Below are 16,641 nucleotides of genomic sequence, written 5' to 3'. Positions count from 1 at the left end.
ATATATATATATAGGATGGCTTGTCATTTTGCTGAAGGCCACACAGTGAATTCTTTTGGAAGTCAAGGACTATGTGCTGTCTCTTGCCTCAGACTACAAAAGAGTCAGAGAGCTACACAGGCTAGGACAATAAATATCCGTTCCTTCTCTCTCTGATGCTGTCCTTTTGAAGTGTAGATTGCTACTCTTAGGGAAACCCTTCCTTCTTTCCCGCTTCTCCCCTCGCTCTCCACACAATGCCTGATCTCTCTATCTTAGCACTATGAGAGCAGGATGCTTCCCTTCATCTCCATCCATCTAGCTAGTTAGACTAGATGAGAGTACCTATCTCTCCCCTATCCTATCTAGAATGGAGTTCCTTAAATAAAAGAACTATTAGTTTGCAGATATAAAGAGGCTCCATGTAACTTTGTTTCTTGCTCTCACGCACACTCCAGATGGCGCCGCTGAGCTTATGAGTCTTGTGCACCCTGCTACCGATATAAACCAACAAATTCTACACTTAGCTCTAGTCGGCTGGAAGGGCAGGATGAGGCCACCCCTGTCTCAATGGAGATTATATCCCGGCGATTGCTCATTCTGTCCACAAGGAAGCAATGCAATTGCATAAGCCAGCACTGGCACAGAGAAGCAAAACCTGACTCCTTAGCCTTTCATGACCTTGGCCCTTTCCACACAGGGACCATTTCCCGTGGTTTCCTGTTGTCATTGTGGCTTCCTGTACACAGCAGCAGCAGTGAGGCTCCCACAGGGGGATTTCCATGCATTTTCCCAACATCATTCCCCACAGCATTCATTCGTCCATCACAAGGGGAGGGGTGATTTTCAAGGGTTGTTTTTTTTTAAGCTGATAATTGATATGGCGATATACCAATATATCAGTATAAAGGTAAAGGTTCCCTTGCTCGAAAGTCAGTCGAATCCGACTCTAGGGTTGCAGTGCTTATCTCAGTTTCAAAGCCGAAGAGCCAGCGCTGTCCGAAGACGTTTCCGTGGTCATGTGGCCGGCATGACTAAACACCAAGGCGCACGGAACGCTGTTACCTTCCCACGGAAGTGGTACCTATTTATCTACTTGCAATTTCTTGCTTTCGAACTGCTAGGTTGGCAGGAGCTGGAACTAGAGATGGGAGCTCACTCCGTCATGCGGCACCCGGGTCTCGAACTGCTGAACTACCGACCTTCCACAGCCTGCAGTTCAGCGTCTTAACCACTTGAGCCACCGCAGCTCAGTATAGCAATATAATTACTGTTTTTTTTAAAATCAGTCAAAAGCTAGGGGGGGGGGGGGGGGGGGGGGACTGCTGCAGCAACTGGGACAGGCAAAATGGTGCCATTGTGGGCAGGACTGGGAAAATCCAGACTTTCTTGCCCACGCAGCAGCCGTCTCCAGCTTTGATGTGATCTTTCCTGAAACATCGTAGCACGGTGGGTTTGAGAGAGAGCAAAGAAAGATAAAGACAACCTGGAAAGTGCACAAGTGCTCCACGATGCTGTGGGGAAGAAGGGTTGCCAACTCCGGGTCGGGAAATACCAGGAGATTTGAAGGTGGAGCCGTGGAGGAGGGGGGGTGTTAGCGAGGAGAAGGGTCAAGGCGGGCTATCATACCATGCAGTCCGCCTTCCAAAGTAGCCATTTTCTCCAGGACAAGTGAAATACATGTTTTAAATACATACATACAGGCATAATAAATGACTTATGTAGTCTGGAGATCAATTGTAATTCTGGGATATCTCCATATCCCACCTGGAGGTTGGCCACCCCATGGGGAAGTGGGCTTCCCAAAGCAACTGTGCCAAGGCTGCGGTCACACACACGAAATAATCCACTTTCAGACCACTTTCCAACTGGATTTTGCCCGTTCACACAGTAACATCCGGTTGGAAAGTGCATTGAAAGTGGATCGTTTTGTGTGTGTGACCGCAGCCCAAGGCAAACAACCCGAGTTGTGGAAGTAACCCTTGCCGATCGGCTGCAGACCAACTCTTGACACCAAAAAGAGGGTCTCTAGGATTTGCAAACACAGAAGGGGCCTCTTGGGAATAGAAGGGAGAGAGAAATGTGTAACTTTGGAGACTGAGAGAGCCATCGCAGCTGAACAACCCGTCCCCTTCCATCCCTGGCATTCCTCTCTCTCTTGGGTTAGGAATGCCCACTTCAGTGTGATTTTACATTTGCTTGCTCCTTCCATGAGCACGGAAAACTTTCAGGGTAGCCCTGGCCCGTTGGGTGACCGTCGGACGAGAGAACACTGGGGCATCAAGGCAAGTATCTGTGCAGAGATGCTCCTGCAAGGTGGTTGATCTGCCGCTCCATCTCACATTAGCGTGAAGGCGCTTCCCGGATTCTCAGTGTGTATTTGAGGAAACACAATCCCACTGTTGACACCAGTTTTTCCTGCTGCCCCAATTCCCCAGGCACTGAGAATTTCCAAGGGCAGCCTATTTGCTTTCCTGTGAATGAGAGAAAACAGGTGTCTTCTGGTATCTTTGGGATATTTAAACATCCAAGCAGAATATAAGTGGAGACAAGCAGGAAGGCAGAAGATATCTCACAGAGCTGCTGCAATTTCAATTCACTCCATCGAGAAACCCCTGGTACACATTACACTGTTCCTGGGCCCACCCCATGTTCCTCTTAGATCCTGTTGAGCATATGTCTGCCAGGAATTCCCTGATGAAAGTTAGATTCTCCAGTGTGTAGGGGCTCGGCTCGGCTCAGCTCAGGACCATGGCACGCGGGGAGAAACAGCTTATGTCTTCCCCCTGCACTGCTTTCCCATCCTGATATGGCCCCAGGAAGCAAGTGTGCGCTGTCAGGAAATTGGACCTTTAGTTCAGTTTCTTGTTCTTTCGTTAAAAACCAGGCCTCATGTTAATCTCTAGGCCTGGGAATGGGTTGAAGTGTCCAAATGGAAAATAACTGGCTGTTGGTATTAAAGGGCTGGCAAATCGACCTTGTGACCTTTGGATAACAATTCAGGTATAGAGACAAACCATTTGTTTGCTAGGACAGGACTTGGTGCTAATGCATCCTCTGTTGGTGCTATGATTTCCACTACACCAGGGGTGGGTTAGATCGCAAATAGCCCCTCCATCCTGTCATGAAGTGGCCTCTTCCTGGGCCCTCTGTTGTAACAGGTTCATGTCAATATCTCTTCACTGGTCTGATTTTTGACTGGGCAAAAGGGCCCCGCTCACTCAAATCTTAGGCCTTAAGAAAGTTAGTCTTTCTGTTCTTTGTTCGTAGCTAGCCAACACAGCTATCATGAGGTATGGTTAACCTCTGAACAGACCAGGCTCTGCTTGGCAAGATGCTCTTTGGATTGAGAGACAGGGAAGAAGAAGAGGTTAGATTTATACCCCGCCCTTCACTCAGAGTCTCAGAGCGGCTTACAAACCCCTTTCCATTCCCCTCCCCACAACAGACACCCTGTGATGGGTGCTGAAACAGCTTTGACAGAAAGTGATCTTTCAAGAACAGCTCTGACAGAACTATGGCTTGCCCAAGGTCATCCAGCAGCTGCAAGTGGAGGAGGGGGGCATCAGACCCGGTTCTCCCAGGTTAGAGTCCGCTGCCTGACTTCAACTCAGAAGGATAACATCTGATAACTATGGATTAATGACCTAATGAGTAGCTAGTATGTTAACTGTAGGGGGGGGGGGTTGTTTTAATGCTCACTGCTCATGTTCTTTTGAAATATTCTTGCACACTTTAGTAAATATCCTTTGATTATATTTGGTGTTCTGCACTTTAAATGCCTCAATCCTAATGCAGTACCTTAGACCTTAAAAGTCCACCCACCAGGTTAATTGTTGTGGAAACTCATGCTGCAAGTGGCCTTGCAGGGCTGACGTTCTTGACTGATCCCAGGAAGGTTAGAAGCTCGCCCCTTAGCTTCTGGCTGTGTGGGTAGTACAAGGGGCTGGTGGCAGATAACCAGAATTGGTGAGCATATGGACACGCACACCAGGGTTTTTGTAATTTTGTACTCTGCCTGCCTGTACCAAGATTTTCTTGGGCCCCGGTCACATGGGCAGGAAAATGCGGGGGGGGGGAGCGTGGCTGTTTGCCCCGGAGCAAAATAACACGCGGCTGCACAATCAGCTGTCCCGACGAGGTCCTGTCGAGGTCCCGTGGTTAGGGGGGAGGTGCCGATCACAGGACAATCCTGTGGCACGGCAAAGAAGCGGCCTCCCTAGCAAAAGGCTCCGGGTTTAACCCCTTCCAGGGCTGCAGAGGAATGCAACGTGTCCTCCGTCCAGTCCCCTCCAGGAGGAGCTTCAGCCGGGCCGCCCTCCCGCCTTGCCACACCCCTCCTGCACCTCCCCCTCTGCCACCCGGTGCAGAGAGTTCCTCTCGAGCAGGCCGAGCCAGGAGTGGGGAGGGGGTACGGAAAAGAGGAGGGGTATGTGTTGTTTGTTTTTAAACGAAGTGTGTGCATGTGCCGTTGGGTGCTTGTGCGAATCCCGTGGAGACTTGAAAAAGAGCAGTTTGTGTCAGAGCTCTCTCAGCCCCACCCACCTCACAGGGTGTCTGTTGTGGGGAGGGGAAGGGAAAGGAGTTTGTAAGCCGCTCTGAGACACCTTTGGGTAGTGAAGGGCGGGGTATAAATCCAATCTCTTCTTCTTCTTCTTCTTCTTTTAGCGACGGGACATGGGCAGTCGCCGAATGCCACAACCTACTACCGGAAACGTGATCAGGCGCCAGCCCTTGCCCTGCGGTTTCCGGAAACTAGTACCTCGGAGGTACTAGTTTTTTACCCCGCATCTTCGGTGGGAAGCCTCGGGTTCGCCATCGGAGCTCTACGCTTCCCAGATGTGGCGCTGTGATCGCGCCCGGAAAATCCGGTTATCTTCCGTCTCTGTAGCATGGCTAATGTCCCGTGTGACCGCAGCCTTGGAATGGGGATTTTTGACATGCACTGTTAAATAGTGGGCTCCATGGATGAACAGACCCCAAGTCTAGTGATCAGCTCTACATCATTCATGATTTCAGCAAGAACAAGGCTGAGACTCCAGGGCCGCAGCCCTGCTAAATAGCATGCAATTGCCACACCTAAACACACCCCACTCCCAACAATATTCCACTAAATTTGACCTGCCGCTCTACTTAAACATGTTGACCATTCCAAAATTGAGGCGGTCATATATGATTGCACGTCGCAATGCGTTTCCAACTGTCCAGATGAAGGGTCGTTTTCTCAAGACCCCTCTGGACCAGCGCTATTGTGACTGCCCTTTGATAGAACTTGACCCGATGTGTCATGTTTTCTTCTGTTGTCCAAAACATGCAACAGATTCCTAAGGAAATGGCTGTCAAGATTAAGACTACTTCTCTTTTCTTCCGGCCATGGCGGCGCGAATGGCGACCGGCTCTCAGGACACTCCCGGAGCCGGATCGCTCACACGCAGTCCGGGGGGTCCCGCACAAGCGGAGATCCTAAGGAGCCCTAGGGTAAGGGCTCCGAACTAGGGGGCGCCTAGGGAGTAAGCCTCTTGCCGACCAGAAGGTCGGGAATTGAGGCTCTCCCTCTGCCCCAAACGGCCCCGGCTGTGTTGTGCCCTGTAATGGGGACTAGCAACGCCACCGGAACATCGGAGTGATGAAGCGATAAAGCAAAGTCAAAATAAAACTGAAAGAGCGATAAACTGTGAGTTGGCGACCGAATTTGAAGCAGCTTTATAAACGCGTTCGCTCCCCCGGGAAAATCGGAAGGGAGGGGGAGGCTTCCCCCCCCACTGGAAGAAGAGACTTTTTTTAAAGAAAAGAGGGGGGCGAAGCAGAGATTTGTGGAAGCGAATTACCTTTGGGGAGAGAGCAAAAAGCGGCAGTCAGGGACGTTTCTCTTGGCTGCGTAGCATAAACTTTTAAAATATAAACAAAACTGAACCATGGCGGGGCAGAGAAGGCGGGCGGGACTTCCTGTCCAAGCCCTTCCCCTGCTGTCAATCAACAAGAAGGTGAACTTTTGCGCCAACTGCTGGAGGAATCGCAAAAAATCAACCAGAAGCTGGATACTATGGAGAGTGCCTACAGTGTTCAACAGAAAAAGATGACAGAGACAGCTGAAAAGGTAGACGATATTGCAAAGAAGTGTTCGGCATCAACAGAAGAGCTACAAAAAGTTAAGAAGAAGGTCATTAAAGTGGGAAAACACCAAGAAAAACAAGAAAATAAACTGTTATTGCTTCAAATGGAGAAAGCAAATTTGATGCTCCGATTTCAGGGTTTGAAAGAAGACGAAAAGGAGGACCTCAGAGACATTTTGGCAACAGTGTTAGCACCACTGACCGGCAACCAAGCAGAAAAAATAAAAGAGGAGATGGATTTGGTTTATAGAGCCTACTCCAACTTCACAAAGAAAAACAAGTTGCCTGTGGAAGTGGTAGTGAAATTTACAAAGCAACGTCTCAGAGATCAAATCTTGAAGGCAGCCTCGGCAGCACCCTTGAAAATTGGAGACCAACCGATAAGAATTTTGAAAGATGTTCCATTTGAAATCAGAATGAAAAGAAAGGAATATAAAGGACTGACCATGTTCTTACAAAATCAGCAAGTGAGTTACAGATGGTTGGTGCCAGAAGGACTGGTTTTCAAGTTTAAAGACAGAAGAGAAAAAATAGACTCTATCTTTAAAGCTCAAGATTTCCTGAAGAGGCACGCCAGTTTAGAAGAAGAAGCAGAACTTGCCAAGTGGATGACGGGAGAAAGCGGAGACAGCAGTTCTGAGGGAGAGGTGAAGGATGAAGAAGATAAAGGAGCGACTGGCTTAAAGTACAATTTGAGAGACAAGAAAAGGAAAGGCCCCAAGAATTAACTGTTTTTGGACTGTGCTGTAAAAGTAATTCTAACCCCAAAAGGACATTACTAACATATTAACTATCTTTTTGAAAATTAAAGAAGAAAAAGAAGATCACCTATTCACAGAAAAAAACTTTGACGTTAACTTTAAATTTGAAAAGTTTAATTTACTAATACTTAACATCACTCAACACTTTTCTTTATCCCTCTATATCCCCTCCCTATTCTTCTAAGTAAAGCGAAATTCTCTCCTTTTTAGGAGAGGGAAATAAAACTTTATACAAAAAAATAAAGATTAAGACTACTTCTGAGCAGCCTCTGCCAAAATTGCATCATGGATGTGGCAAATTTCTGTTTTACTGTTCTTTTAAATTCCTTAAAAAATTTAAATGGTGTATGGCCTATGGGCTTAGCAGGAAGGTACACGGAAGCAAGAGATAATGTTCAGTTCAAATAAATGGTGGTTAAAGAATTGTCCAATGGAGTCTGTAGCAGTGGATTTGGATGAAGGGGGGGGGAGCTTCATTACTTAAAAACACAAGGGGCAAAAATTATAAATCTCAGCTTTGCATCACTGGGTGAATTGATGTAGAAAGGGCATTCGGCAACTTGGAGTGCCATAACACGCACTCCGTCACGCTTTACCACTTGGCTGAAGTTTTACATTCAGCAGGCGCGATCAGACAATTAAAAATCTGTACCAGTTACTGATGGGCAGCACTGTTTACAACATTTTCGTCCCAGCGGGAGAGAGACAGATCTTAAGAGAAATACTTCAATCCACGTGGAATTCATAGGCTTTAAAGAAGGTAGGCCACAAAGGAGCAAATCTCCTCTTCTTTCTCCCTCTCTTTTAAAACAATAGATTGAAAATGAACCTCGAGTACATTTAAGTTTCAAAGACCTGTGCTATGTTCAGACATCATAATAAACCATGATTATTGACCACATTCAAAAGCAGATCGTATGACAAACTGAGGTTATCAATTGATACCAAACCTGGATTTCAAATCCAGTTTGGGCTTGTTAACCACGGCTTAACTAAATGGGGTTTGGTATGAGTCTAGAGTTGCCAATCGAGAAAAAAGTCCTGTCTCTTGAATAAAGGTTTAGTATGTGAAATGGGCATTTGAAGCTTTTGTGGCATGGAGCTAAAGAGCATCACTTGGCAATGGCTTATATCTTAAACGGACATTGAAGGAACAGCTGGAACCATACCGACACACAAAGGGTCGGATCCAGACAAACTTTTCTGCCCGTGCAAGGTACCTGTCAGTGGAACAGAACATTCCTGTTTCCCCTCCTCCTGCCACAGGCCACTGATCTCCCCTAGATGCTGCTCCAAGTCCGGGGGGGGGGGACACAGGACCCTCAGGAACAGTATGAGAAGGAAATCAGGGGTCTGGTCAGCTCTGGGCTTGGAAATACCTGGAGATTTGGGAGGTGGAGCCTGAGGAGGGTGGGGTTGGGGAGGGGAGGGACTTCAGAAGGGTATAATGCCATAGAGTCCACCCTCCAAAGTACCCATTTTCTCCAGGGAGACAGATCTCTGTTGTAAAAGTGGGGGGTCTCCAGGTGCCACCTGGAGGCTGGCAACCCTAGGTGGGCAAAGTGCAAGCAATTTGCAAGGGAGCCTATGGAAAGCCCTGGCAAAGAGAATGAGGACTCTTTTAGAACAGATAAAAGGAAGTACTTCTGCACCCAAAGAGTGATTAACACTTGGAATTCACTGCCACAGGAAGTGGTGGCGGCTACAAGCATGGACGGCTTCAAAAGGGAATTAGATAGGCATATGGAGCAGAGGTCCATCAGTGGCTATTAGCCACAAGGTATAGATAGGGACTCTGGGGCAAGTGATGCTCTGTCATCTTGGTGCTTGGGGGGGGGGGGCAACAGTGGGAGGGCTTCTAATGTCCTGGCCCCACTGGTGGACCTCCTGATGTGGCACCTGGTATTTCTGGCCCACTGTGTGATACAGAGTTGGACTGGATGGGCCTTTGGCCTGATCCAACATTGGCATCTCTTATGTTCTTATGACTCAACCTTCTTAAAAACAAGGGCTGTCCCATATCTTTACATCACTTAGCAGAGGGGTGTCTATTCATTTCCCACTTTTGCAATGCATGATATTATTCATCGTGACTGCATTTGAAAGTCCACTTAGACAAACATGAGTAAGTCTTACCAGGATGTTATTTGAAGTAAATAAATAAAATAGGCTTGGACCAGATTTAGTGCCATTCAAGCACACAGGGAACATGCCCTTGAAATGTTTACAGACCCTGCCCCGCGATGTGTCGGGTGCAATTCGAGAAAGCAAGTGTGCAGCGCCTTAGAGGCCACTGTGCGGAATTGTTTGAACCAGCCAAAAGTAAGAGAGCGGGCCTGTGAGTCCATCCAGATGTGGAGTTTCAGAACACTAAAGCTTTGGGTTGCCAACCTCCATGTGAGGCCTGGCAAACTCCCAGAATTACATCTGATCTCCTGGCTACAGGGATCAATTCACTAGAGAAAATGACTGTTTTGGAGGGTGGACTCTATGGCATTATACTCCACTGAGGTCCCCTCCTCAGACCTTGCCTTCACCAGAGTCCACCTCCAGATCTCCCAGAATTCTCCAACCTCGAATCGGCAACCCTCGAAGGCTGCAGTTATGAGCACATTTCCTAAGGAGTAAGCCTCACGGAGCTCAGTGGGAGTTATTTTCTGAGTATGTTCTTAAAACTGCACTCTCAACGTCAGGTAAAGGAGTACCAGTTAGTGGTGGCAACTGAGCAGGGAAATACGGCTGGACCTCTTACAGTGTTTTTAGTAGAAGTAATAATATTTTTTTATGTGATGATTTATGTATTTACTGTATTTTTATACCACAGTTGCTCGAAGCAGTTTACAAGAAGCAAGGAAATTACATCTCCCTCCCTATTCCCAGTATTATTCCGCATTGCTATGTGAATGTTTTCGCTCCTTCTCCCAGGAGGAGAGGAAGGCCAAGCAGGGAAGGGAGGGCCAGGGATGTCTCTGTGCCTCTCCTGCTAGAATGGCACTTGCTTGGAAGTAGTCTCTTCTTCATTGTTACTATTTCATCGATTCTCACACTGACATTGAACTAACTTCTCAGCCTGAAGCTAGAGTTGCTGCATTTCTTCCTGGCCCCTCCCCCTGTGCTTTTCACCTTATCTGTCAGGTGATATTTCTGCCTCCAGGCATCAGTATAAAGCAGCTTTCCAGGTTCCTAAAGCCCACGGAGTCCATTCCACAGACCTCTAACTGCCTTTTGCTTGTGGTTATCACTTACATAAAGGATAATAATTCTCAACAGTCCCCTACTTGCAGATATCTAAATCTGCAGATAGGGGGCATACTTACCCCAAACAAGTTTTTCTGTAAACTTGGGTGACCCCCTAGGTTTGCAGAAAAATCTGAAAATTTTTAAAAAATACAGTGGGGGGCTCAAAGGTAGGGAAAAAGAAGGGGGTTTAGCTTGGAGGAGAAAGGAAAAGATGGCGTATTGGCTTGGGGGGGAGACAAAGAAGGGGGATTGGCTTGGGAGAGAAAGAGAAAGACAAAGAAGGAGGGATTGGCTTGGAGGGTTCAAAAGAAAAAGCAGGGGAGATTGCCTTGGGGAGAGAAAGAGGGGAAGATGGGGGGAGAGGGAAGGAAGCAAAGGTGGGGGAATGCCCCCTCCACATGTTTCTTGCAGGTCCCCACTTGTGGAGGATAATGTGAGAAGTTAGCTTTATTTATTTATTATTTATTAATTCAATTTCTATACTGCTCCATCTGAGCGGTTTACATGGGTATTAAAACTTCCTAGCTAGGGCCACACAATGTAGGGAAGGTGATTGCCTACCAGGCACCCCGCCGGCTTTGATATTCCTGTGGCTTCCTTGTGGTGGTTCGGCGCGGCTCCGCAGCGGCTCCTTCAGGGGAAGTTCCCATAGACCGCGACTGTGCAACCACTTGCTGCACTGGCCCCTGTCCGATTGGCTCCGGCCATGCTGCGTCGCTGTGTCACCGCGACCCTGGACCACTTATAATAAACGTTTGGAACTGTTGGAGTATATGAGATTAAGAGCATGCTAAAATAATGTTACATGAGGGTAATTTAAATTTTTTTCAATAAGATTACAAGTAGCTGATAGAGGTTTGGCTAATACGGCTGCATATTTCTTATAAAACCCCGCCGTGAATCCATCCGGACCTGGAGCTTTATTAGGTTTAAGATTCCTAATTGCCTCTATAATGTCCTGAATGGTGAAAGGATTCTCAAGAACTTGAGCGTGTTCTGCTGACAAAATTTTGTCGACTGGACAATTTTGAAAAAACTGAACAATGCTGGCCTGGGATACAGATTTGGACTTGTAAATATTTGTATAAAATTCCCCCCAAAAAATTGTGATAGAGTTGGAGTCATAGTGTAGAACGCCCGCTGTATCTTTCATTTTAGTAATGACCCTAGAGCATTGTTGTTGTTTAACTCTTTTGGAGAGAAATTTTAGAGACTTGGGTGAGAAAGACCACCCTTTATGTTTTGAGAAAAGTATATTTTTCTGTATGGTTGTCATATCTAATGCTTCAAGCGATCTGTGCTCTGCCATTAACCTTTTATATATGTTTTTGCTTCCAGTTCATTTATGTTGCTGTTCCAAGAGAGAGATCTTTTGAGTAAGGGCTGTTCTCACCTGCTCCTTCTGTTTCTTTACAAAGGACGCCTTAGAAATCACATAGCCTCTAATGACTGGCTTGAAGGCGTCCCAAATCATGTCTAGAGAAAAGGATTCCGGAGGATTGTCTACAAAATAATTACGGATGTTACTTTCTATTTTCTCTGCTATCTTTTAATTTAACAATAGTTATTCATAACCCAGCGCTTAGAATGCATGTTAACATTATTTAAAGCTACAGTGCAATGAACCCAACAGTGGTCTGACCACATCTGACTACCTATATGAGATGAATGAATTTTGTTCACTAAGCATGGGGAGACCAGAACATAGTCTATCCTAGTGTATGTGAGTAATAAGAGTAATCCCTCTCTGTGGGATGCATATGTCTCCATGTTTCTATAAGACTGAAGTCCTTGAAGATTTGAGGCAGTTTGGTAAGCATGTTTTTTGTTTTGTTTTGAAAGTCCCCCACTGGCCTGTCAGCCTCACCTGGCAACTCTAAATGGTACCAGTGTGTGCGTGGCTTGGATGGAGAATGAGTTGAGAACAACCACTGTGTTAGAAGCCCAAGCTCCTACCATGGAATCACAGGGACCTTCTGGGGGAGGGGGGGAGGGGTGTACCTGGAAGCGAAATCACAGGATGTGACATCACTTTTGTGGTCACATCCTCTTTCCTGGCTCCACCCCTAAAGTCCCAAGATATTTCCTGAGTCAGCCCTGACAACCCTAACCCTTATTCTTTCTTCTCATCTTTTACAACAGCAAGTAAAGATAGTTGGTTTGTATCCTCTGCTGCCCTGTCACCCTACCAGCAGCTTTCTACATCAAATCTAAAAACAGTTAGGTATAGGTGTGTGTATCATGCACCATGCACATTGTTTTAATTCTGTTTTGTTTAGCTTACTACAGAATGCAGAAAGAGAGAAAGTGGTGGTGACCTGAAAGATGCTTTACACAAAAACAGAAATGGAAGGATGGATTTTTGTGAAAATAAAGCAACATTATTCACTAGATGGGGGGAATGCTGACTCCTGAAGTTCATGTACAGTCCACCACATACAAGTTAACTCAAAGAAGGCCCCTGCTCTGTTCCATTGGGGTCAGGGCTATTTTTGGGCAGGAATGCACAGCAACGGAGTTCCGACTGGCTCCCAAGTTGGCCATGCCCAGCAGGAACTCATTAGCATAATAGGCCACACCCAACAGCAGAAACTCATTAGGACTGGCTACATTAGGGGTGTGTGGCCTACCATGCAAAGGGTTCCTGCTACAAAAAAAACCCCTGGGTTTTGACAACAAACAAGGTAAACAGAATAAGAAGCAAAAGGTGGGTGTGGCTGGATAACCACGCTTCTGGTAACATGGGGGGGTGTCCTAATATGCTAATGAGTTGCTCTGTCAGGGGTGTGGCCTAATATGCTAATTTGTTGGGTGTGACCTGTTATGCTAATGAGTTCCTGCTGTGCTTTTTCTACAAAAAAAGCCCTGATTGCGGTTATTCCTACGTAACTGTGTTTACAGTGTTAGTCAGAGCCAATGTCCTTCAGGCCTGGGTGTGGCTCTGACTATCATATCTCACGAGCTGAAAGTCATAAAACAAAAGAAGGAACTTTACTTTCTGCAGGCGTAAACTGTTATATTGTGGATGCTGTTTCCTTGGACTAGGGCCAGATCATCATGGGACGTCACCAAACAGATTCTAGTCGATTAAAAATTCTGTCCGCCTGATCTGTTTGTTCCGTTTAATTTCTAGGAATGTGAACAAATTAGGCAAGGGTCAGGTGCCTCCTTGGTTTAAGTATTTATAGAACAGAGACTGCATTCAGAAATTAATAAGGGTTTTCTATTAGGGACAGTAATAAATTTGAGAACACTTCTTTTTCTAATAATAGGAAACATCTAACTTTGGGGAATTTATAAACTTTTGTACTTGGATTTTTATCAGGAAGAGGAACAGGTATGTGCCATAGTCAGCAGCAAGATTTGGGAACAGTAGTAACTTTTGCTAGCTTGTTCGTTCCGTGCGCCTCGGTGTTTAGTCATGCCGGCCACATGACCATGGAAACGTCTTCGGACAGCGCTGGCTCTTCGGCTTTGAAACAGAGATGAGCACCGCAACCCTAGAGTCGGATTTGACTGGCTTTCAAGCAAGGGAACCTTTACCTTTACCTTGTTTGTTTACATCCTACTTTCTCAAACATTCAGTTCTTCAGGCAGCTTCTAGGGCAGACCAAAAGATCAAATATAAGCCCCCTACGCACATTTATGTTATTAGTTATCAAAATAACAGTTCATATGAAAAAAATCAAAACAGCACAAGAAGTTAATTTATAGCAAAAAAGAAGAAGATTAAATCACACTATAAACAGAACAAACTGGGGTCCCACAAGGTAGGAACAGTAAAAAAGATATATATATCTATAGCAACAGGCCTCCCCTGTTGAAGACACCATCTCTATGCAGCCTGGACTGAACAAACTCAGTCTGGCAGCACCAGTATTGGTGTAAATTGTTTTTACATGCTGTTTTAATGGTTGAACTGACTTTTTATCATTGTGTCTATGCTGCTGAATGGTCCAACTGCCATTGTGAACTGTCCTGAGCCTGTTCGTGGGGAGGGCGGAATATCGATTTGAAAAATAAAATAAATAAAAATAAGATAAATCCGTCCTTCCCCACATCCAAATCATGTGTGCACACGAAAGCTCATACCCTGAATAAAACTTTGTTGGTCTTAAAGGTGCCCCTGGACTCAAACTTTGTTCTGCTGCTTAAGACCAACATAGGTTTGCCAGGTCTGGGTTGGAAAATACCTGGAGACTTTGGGGGTGGATCCGGGAGAGGGCGGGGTTTGGGGTGGGGAGGGGCCTCGGCATGGTACAGTGCCATAGAGTCCACCCTTCAAAGCAGCCATTTTCTCCAGGGGAGCTGATCTTTGTCAGCTGGAGACCAGTTGTAAAAGCAGGAGATCTCCAGGCCCCACCTGGAGGCTGGCAACCCTAAACCAATGTGACCACCCACCTGAATCTGTGTTAGCTCTCATGGGTCTTCTTGACTGAGCCAAATCCTCTGCTTTGTCCCTTTTCATGTAAGTTTCAACTGCTCTTAGCATAGGGTTGCCAAATCTAGATTGGTAAATAACCTTAATATTTGAGGGTGGAACCAGGGAGGGCAGAATCTGGGGAGAGGCGGGAACTCAGCAGGATATAATCCCGTATCCTCCACTCTCAAGAGTTGCCATTTTCTTCAGGGGAAACTGATCTCTGTCACCAGGAGATCAGCTGTAATTCCAGGAGAGCTCCAGGCCCCAACTGGAGGTTGGCCACCTTGTTATATTCTTTGCCTCTTGGCACATGCTCAGTCCTCATCAGACCACCTAGGTCGCCTTTTGGCCCCCTTTGGTTCATTGATAGAGTTAAGCAAAGTGGCACCCTTCTACTTCCATTGAAGAGAGACAGTTTGGTGTAGTGGTTAGGCGCGCGGACTCTAATCTGGTAGAACCGGATTTGATTCCCCACTCCTCCACATGCAGCTGCTAGTGTGACCTTGGGTCAGTTACAAGTTCTTTCAGAGCTGTTCTCTCAGGGCCAGTTCTCGAGAGAGCTCTCTCAGCCCCACCTATCTTACAGGGTGTCTATTGTGGGGAGGGGAAGGGAAAGGAAATTGTAAGCTGCTCTGAGACTCCTTCGGCTAGTGAAGGGAGGGGTAGATTTAACCATTTTTGTATTTCTCTCCTTCTTGGAGATTGCTGTAACGAAATTGCCTTTAAAGTAGCCAGATTTTGTGCCCAGGCACAAAATACATTTTATTTTAACAAATTTTAACCAAGCATTGTATTTTAAGCCCAGTATATTTATGTCATACAACCAATGTAACAAATGTAATCAAGGTAATGTCTGTTGGTGGTTTTGATTCTGTTCTCTGATCTTGGATCGTAATAAACTTGACTACCTTGCTGCGGTTTAGGCTAGTGGCAGCTTCCAAAGCCATGTTCAAAAGCCACCACATGTGTGTCATTAACCTGGGTTCAATGTGAGCATTTGATACTTGAGGACACTTCTGCAAGTACAGTAATGACTCCACCTCAGATGAAGGAGGACTGTTTTAAATTGGTGGAACACCAGGGACTCTTCCTAACATAACAAGCACTTACTTCCTGACCTGTTGGAAGTGTCTGAAGAATGATTCGTTTCTCCATACCCTGAAGGAGAGGCAACATTATGGCACATTTATTTATTTTGACAAATGGCATCAGCAGATCAGCCCTGCAACCAACAATCTCTTTTTTTATATATGTGCATGAGTGAGTGTGTGTGCACCTGGAAGCCATGACAACTCCTGGTGACTGAACCCTACTGGGGGCCTGGAGGATATTCAGAGGGGTGGCTGAATAAAGCTTGCCCCCGCCTCCCGCCTCTGGTATTCCTTGGAGGTCTCCCACCCAAGTACTTGCCAGAGTCGACCCTGTTTAGTTTCCAAGATCTGGTGAGATTGGGCTTGCCTGGCTTATCCAGGTGAGGGCTCAGCCAACAATTTCTGAGACATCGCTAATCCTGTATGCCAGGAGAAACTACATCAGTCACGCTCACAGGCTCTGAGTAGGACAAACGACAGGGCTGAAAAGACAATCTCAGTGTCAGCAAGCTGCCAAATGTTTTTTTTCTACTTTCACTTTCATGCACATTCCTTTCCTTGCCGCAGCGACACGTATCTTTCAAGGCTGCAGGAGGAGAGCTGCTATAGAGGTTGCTTGGGTTATCCCTCGGATGAGTTGTGGGAAATTTTACCTGTTATGCTTATTTGTACTGTTAGTTCCCAGGCCTATTGCCGCGCGCGGGAACTCCCGTAATTGGGTCCTGCTGATTTGAATGTACTATTCAGGGGTGGGCAAACTGCGGCTTGGGAGCCACATACGGCTCTTTCACACATATGGTGCGGCTCCCAGCAAGGCGGCTGGGGAAGCGAAGGGTCTTCCCTTCCCCAGCCACTGTTCCACTCCCTGGGTAGGCTTGAGGTGGGGGAGGGGAGCAGAGAAAGAAAGCGACTTTAACTTTAAATGCATTCTCAAAGCCCCCCTTCCCCAGCAGCCAGCTTGGAGATGGCATTTGTCTCTTTAAATCCCTGCTCCAAGCCAAGCCGGCTGGCATTGGGGGGGGGGGGCTGGAGAA

This window comes from Gekko japonicus, unplaced genomic scaffold, assembly GCF_001447785.1.
Source record: "Gekko japonicus isolate JY-2015 unplaced genomic scaffold, Gekko_japonicus_V1.1 scaffold46, whole genome shotgun sequence".
NCBI lineage: Eukaryota > Metazoa > Chordata > Lepidosauria > Squamata > Gekkonidae > Gekko > Gekko japonicus.
The sequence above is the reverse complement of the archived record's forward strand: the minus strand, read 5'-3'. Positions refer to the sequence as shown.